Source organism: Teleopsis dalmanni, chromosome 1, assembly GCF_002237135.1.
Source record: "Teleopsis dalmanni isolate 2A chromosome 1, ASM223713v2, whole genome shotgun sequence".
Taxonomy (NCBI): Eukaryota; Metazoa; Arthropoda; class Insecta; order Diptera; family Diopsidae; genus Teleopsis; species Teleopsis dalmanni.
Window position 1 is genome coordinate 59,941,792 of NC_051846.1, and position 7,371 is coordinate 59,949,162.

The following is a 7,371-nucleotide window of genomic DNA, read 5'->3' on the forward strand; positions in this document are numbered from 1 at the left end:
TTTTTTAATTGGAAAGTCCCTTTTTTGAGCACCCTTTATGCATATACATATATAGGTGTTATTTGTTGATATGTTTCTATTAAAACAGTGGGGCAAATGCTTATGACCTGTGTTTTATGCGACAGAAAGGCTCTTCAAAATTTAGTGTGTGAAAACACTTAATTAAAGCTCATTAAGCAAAAGTCTTTTTTTTATGATAAAGAATTTCAAATGCCATAATGGATCTTGCTATTTTAGTTATTGATTTAAGATATTTCTCTTAATATACTTTCTATCAAATTTGCCTAGTTCTGCTCTATCTTTATCAAATTTTGAATATGTTTATATAAGCAATTAAGTTTATTTTATTAAACTAATAATAGTTAATATTTTTAAGACTGACTGCCTAAATCGTTTGCATATATTGAAAAAGAGCTTATACATTAAGACTGAAAAGTTTTCGGAAATTCTCATTTAAAATTCGCGCGCTGTATATTTTTCGATATTTTAAGTTTATGTAGTTTGGCAGCACTGTCCTTAATTACTATGCCAAAAATGAGCTCGATCTGTCAGACAGTTCGTTTACGGCAGCTGTTGAAACCAGTTCACCTCAGTAGTGCGTTGCGAAATGTCTTCGACGGTCGTACGACCGTCCTGGAAGGCTTTGTACCACTCATAAACTTGAGTTTTCGATAAAACTGATTCCCCATAAGCCTTTTGTAGCATTCGCAACGATTCTGCACACGAAATTTCGTTCGAAACACAAAATTTGATGCAAACTCTTTGTTCAATATTTTTTTCCATTGTTTTTTTCGCAACGCCCTACTGAGGTGAACTGGTTTCAACAGCTGCCGTAAACGAACTGTCTGACAGATCGCGCTCATTTTTGGCATAGTAATTAAGGACAGTGCTGCCAAACTACATAAACTTAAAATATCGGAAAATATACAGCGCGCGAATTTTAAATGAGAATTTCCGAAAACTTTTCGGTCTTAATGTATATATATAAATAATATAAAAATTTTTAAAACTTCTGTTTGAGACTATCTAATTTTATCGACAAATAATAATAAATACTCTTATTTTTGGTATGAAATTTGCGAATCTTTCAATCTAAATAAAGATTTTCAGAGAATTGCTGAAATTTAAAGGATTTTTTTTATTTTATTTGAAATATTTTATGCAAATTACGTTTATGTGAAATGAATAAATACAATCGAGTTTTGAATTGAGTAACTTTCTAAGCAAAACATTTTCCCCAAAATTTTGGCAAAACATATAAAGTTCTGTTTATTTAGGTACTCAATCTATATTAGCATAAAATAAAATGTGCGTAAGGGAAACCAACAAATTTAGTGATTTCAGAAACACACTACGAGCCTGTATCTTAGGCTTACCATATCTTCATATAACGGAATTGCCATTTTAAAGATTTATGGAGTTGCCAAATTAAGAATTTATTGCCTGCTGTTACATTTTAAATAAATTTCATTTAAAATTTTTATGATGGTAAATTTAAATATTGCAAATGTTGCAATTAAATAACACAGGTATGTACTATAGATTAAAAAAAAAATATACCTAAAGAATTCATAGAAACCAGATACAGATTGCAAGTGCTTCTCAAAATTTTAAATACAGTCTGAACACTTAGACTGGACTCTAATTTATTATTTTGAGATTAAAAAAAACATCCTAAGAAGCTATTAGAGAAACGAATATAAATTGAATTTTACAACCTCTGTTTTGGGTTTTGATACGATTTGAAGGTTGCAGCCATAGTATTATGGATGAATGAAAGTATATATAATTTAGAGAGCATAAAAAATGAAAACTTAATCAAAACATTTCTTGTCTGTTGGAAGTTTTTTTAATGTTAATAAACTTAAAACAAATTTCAATACTTTTTTATTCTCAATTAACTTTTTAAGTTCTTCCAAGAAAACTACAAACGGTTACATGCCGACGCAGAAAGAACCCTTCCATATTTGCTGTCTTGAAAGTTTATTACTAATTGAATGGAAAATAAGAAACCATTTCACTTGTATTGGAAACAAAAGAAAAGTTGGTTTTATTTATGTTTTTCATTGTATTGAACTTGTATTTGAAAAGTATATTTACTTTAGTACTTTGTGAATTATATCTGTTAAGGATCGCTGATGCAAACTTTTAGTATTTAAGTAAATACAATAAAGTCTCAATAATAGGTTTTAATAAATTTTAAAATAAATATATAATAATTTTTTTTTATTATATTCTATCAATAGAAAAAACAAGACGCAATTTCGTGAATGGATTTCTCAAAATTAAGGATTATCAAAATATTTTTTTATTATTGAAACCCATAAGCCTTAAACATGAATTAATTAAAGCAAAAAGTCTGTAAACAAGAAAACCTCTCACATGAAAAGTGAACCATAAATAGTCAAATTATTTGCTATTTACAAATTTTCGAAGCATATTTGACACCCACAAAAATGTATTCCATAGAGTATAAAAATAGAAAATTTAACAGGTAATATAATTAACATAATCACGATATCACAACATGTTGACTCAAAAGAAAAACAAATTTCTTCTATTTTTAGTTGTTTAATTAAATGGTAAGAATAGACGATAACATTAACATCACGTGTGCAGACTCAATTTAGGAGTCATTATTCCCGACAGCATTAACATATGTCACTACTTAAATTCATGCGATTTCAGCACGAGTACCTATTTATACTTCAAAAATGTAATTAAGTTATTATATTTCTATAGTGGGTGTATTCTACTTTCGCGTTTCCTTCTGATCCTTTTTCTTCTGTGCTGTCTCAAATCTCAGGTCACTAACAGTCAGGTATAAAGACAATCAAGTTAAGATCGTGAAATCAAGGATTATAATTAAATTTCGTACCTCGGCTATAAGAGTTAAACAACAAAAGGTTTATTTTTACTATGTTGCTGGACAAAGGAATATGGAAGAGAATGAGACAGTAGAGGAGTTTGTTCTGAAGTTTAAATAAATTACACATCGAACAAAGCGCAAATCCTTTTAGGTTTCAGCTGATCTGCAGTTCACGTACCTATTAACTTGAGTATTAATGCGACATTGTACTACCGAATACGGTGATGTATAGAAATTTTAATCTTATTTTATGGAATTACAGACGATAGGACTTTAATGTCTTGGAGACTTTCTATTCATAGGTAGAGATAAATCACGCTAGATAGATGTAATGAAAGAAAATGTGTCTAATCTACTCAGTTTTATGTGAAAATCCAAATGACTTAATAAAGACAATAGCAGGTAATATATAAGGTCACCTTGGAGAGTATTACAATGGGTAATCGATGTGCCTGAGAAAACAAATTATTTAGTTAAGGTATCCTTAATATGCGAAGAATTATTGAAATCAGAACCTATAACAAATGGGAACAAAATATAGACTCATATTTGCAGAAGTTACATTTATATCTTCTATTAGAAGAGCTAATAGAATAAAAAACAAAATACCCGAAATGCTAAGCCGAGTTGTATTTACACAGATCCATGAGTTTTCGTCTATCGAAAGATGGTCACCAGTTGTTAATTTATCAAGGAGTTAAAAACAGAAGCGAGTTATTAAAAAGCATGTAAAATATATTTTATACAATATTCTTTTATGGCAATAGATATTGATCATTGTGTACATATAGCTTAAATTACAATAATAAAAAAATAGAAATATATAATAACAATAGTAATAATACAAATGTATAAAATAGCAACAGAACTATCCCTACAAATAAATCATTGTCAACTCTGACCATAAAACTTAGAGATCATTTGTTAGTCTGCAGCATACTCTTAATCCCTGAGTTGTGAAATGTATACAATACCGCTTTCACAAAATAGATTGAAAATTAATTGAATTGCTAATAGCCCAGCCTAGAGATATGGATAAAGGGTCTGCAATCAAGTAAGGAATACTTGATCAATACAATAAGAAATATTTGGACCACAAATAACTAAAAGCAATTTTTAACGTTTTACATTCTCTCTGGATTATCTGTAATTAACATGAATCATAATTGTATCACTAAGAACTTACTGTCAGATTTCGAATCAAACTTGGCATAATAGATAGATGAAACTGAGAAATGTTTCTTGGTTGGATTGTTCTATGAGGTGATTGAGACCAACGGTTTTCTTTGCCGGAAAGTTCTAAAGCATTCTAGATAAGATGGGCTACTAGACTGTAAATTCCCATTTATGTTACATAGGTAGATTTATAAGGATTTTAAAGAGTTCTTGAAATTTCCCAGACTTTTCTAATTACGTTTATTGAGTTTATAAGTCCAAGATAAGTTTAAAATAATTTAAGATGGTTTGAAATAAACATTACTAAGTATGTTTGTAAGATAGGTCCGTATAATATATTTCAGTAAACTTTTGAAATAAATCTGTTCGAATATAACTTTACTATCACTAAGCGCTGTTTTGACTTTAAAATGAAGTCTATTGTATTATATGTCATGTCTGGTTACTACTGTTCTCATAATATTAAGCAATCTACTGACTGTTTCCGTAGATGATTAGCTTAAATCATTTGCATTTTATAACTATATTTATATATTATATATATAACTATATATATTACTATGTTTCAATTTTTTTTCCAACCATATCTGAAGTGATATATGTATTGCCCTGAAAATTTTAGATTTAACATTTGTATCAATTTTCCCGAACAGATTTATCTGTTTATTTATTTTGATCTCATTTTTGTTAATATAAAATAAAACAAAAAATAAAATAAAATAAAAAAAAACCAAAGTGAAATAAAATAAAATAAAATAATAAATAAATAATATATAATAAAATAACATAAATAAAAAATGTAAAATAAAAAAACCATATAAAACAATATAAAATTAAATTATTAAATTGAATAATTAAAATAAGGAAATAACATAAAATAAAATATATGAAATAAATGAAATAATATATATAATAAATACATAAATAAAAATAAAGTAATATAAAATAATGATATAACTTAAAATAAAATAAAATATGAATAAAATAGGAATAATAAAACAATTTAAAAAAATTTAGAAACATAAAGAAAAAATAAAATAATAATAAAATAAAATTAAATAAAACGAATAAATAAAAAAATTAATAACTAAATAAAATAATATTAAATAAAATAATATAATTCAAAATATTATAAAATAAAATAAAATTACATAAAATAAAAAATAAATAAAATAAAATGATATAACTTAAAATAAAATAAAAAATAGGAAAAATAAAATAATTGGAAATAAATTTAGAAACATAAAGAAAAAAATAAAATAATATAAAATAAAATAGTATAAAATAAAATAAAACGAAATAAACTTATAAGAAATAAAATAATATGAAATATAATAAAAAAGATAAAAAGAAAAACAAAACGATTAAAAAAAAAATAAACTAAAAAGAAATAAAATGAAGTGAAATAAAATAAAATGAAATAAAATAAAATATAATAAATAAATTAAATAAAATTAATTGTAACAAAATAAAATAAAATGAAATGACATAAAATAAAATAATATAGGATAAAATTAAAATTAAATTAAATAATGTAATACAAAACTGAACGATAGTAAAATAAAACATTTTACTTTTTCTTACACTAATAAATAATTATTATATATTTTATCCTCTGGTCGAAACGTACAAATTTTTATTCTTAATAACTAATACCGTCTCTTTACTATATAACTAATTCAGACAAAGTTTCAGCTTCCTCCTGGTCTATCCACAATCTATCCTTATATTTAAGATCGTCTTACATCTGATACTGATTATATAGACTTTAATCAAGACTTTAATATATTTTCTTAGTGTACTTCAAGTATGAAAACTCATTTTAAAAACAAAACTCTTCTCTATCTTTAAATTAGAAGTGAAAACGACGAATAAATCGTGTGTATATATGCCTGATTATTATTGGGACCGTCACATCAACTTAGGGAAAATGATTTTAACTAAACTATTAAGATATGAATAGAATAAAAATTTCCGTATGTATCCAAATGTCAGCGGTAAAGTTACTTATAGTTTGTATATAATAACATAATATTTAAAATTCCCTATATTTCTAATAGTAATTTATGTTATTATTTTAAATTATTTATTATTAATAATTTATTTCACATTATCACATGTTTTATAACAACTTATTAGTTTATATTAAATTAAATAAAATTGCGTACATTAATGCAATTGTAGTGATGGTAATTAATTACTAAAACCTAGCACCCTGAAGCAGTCAATAATTAATTATGTATTAAATTTCACTAATTTATTTATGCAAAACTAATATATAGATCCATAAAATGTTTTAATGAAGTAATATAAATATTATGATTTATACCATTAGGCACTTAAAAGGTCTCATTAAAATTTAATGAAATAAATTTAGTAGAGAACAAATTTAGTATAATAAATTTAACACTGATGGAGAGAAAAGAAATCTAAAAAAAAAAAAATTTCTTGTAATTAATAACTAAGTTAATAAATCAAAGAGGATATTTTAATACCAAAATACTAAGCCCAAAGATATTAAATTTTTGGTCATTTATAAAATTAAATTGACGCTCTGTGGTTGAATTTCTGAGGTTAAAAAAACGTGTGAACGAACTTTGACATGAAATGAAATAATTTCATGTTTTAGGTGTGCTGATGTTGTCAGATTTTTTTATGATATATACAATAGACATTTGCAGAATTTAAGTAAAAGTGAATGAAACACATATGACACGCAATTTTTTGTAAGTTATAAGTTTTTATATGAAATACAGAAACACTCTTAAGCGCTAAAGAAGGAGGGATTACACAGTCATCGTCCATGGAGTCTCAGTTATTAATGCAAACATAGAGTCGACATATTAAAAGTAATTAAATGTTTTAACATATTTCGAATAGCTACTTTAACACTAAGGAGAGGATTAAGAACTTGAGTCCTTCGTCCCACAAATTGAAATTTTCATGCCCACTGCGCTCAAGCATGAAATTTTTTAAACGTAATGATTTATTTGCGAAGTCTAGACAACTTCAGTGCTTGTATTTTTCAAAAGCTACACGCCCTGAAAAACTAAAATTATTCATTCGAAAAGTGGTTTAAGCAGAAAATCACATATGAATAAAATTAATGACTTTTCCCGAACTCACTTCTGTCAAGGAAAATGTGCGTATCAAAAATAATCTAAACTTTTGACTTGAAGTTAAATACTTTAGATTTGTACGTTTCTAGCAAACATTTGCCAAAATTTAAATTTTTACTCTGCCTGCACCTGCACCTCCTATATTTCCACACCTACACCTCCCTTATTTCTACCATAAAGAAAAAAAATTTTTACTGAATATTTTTT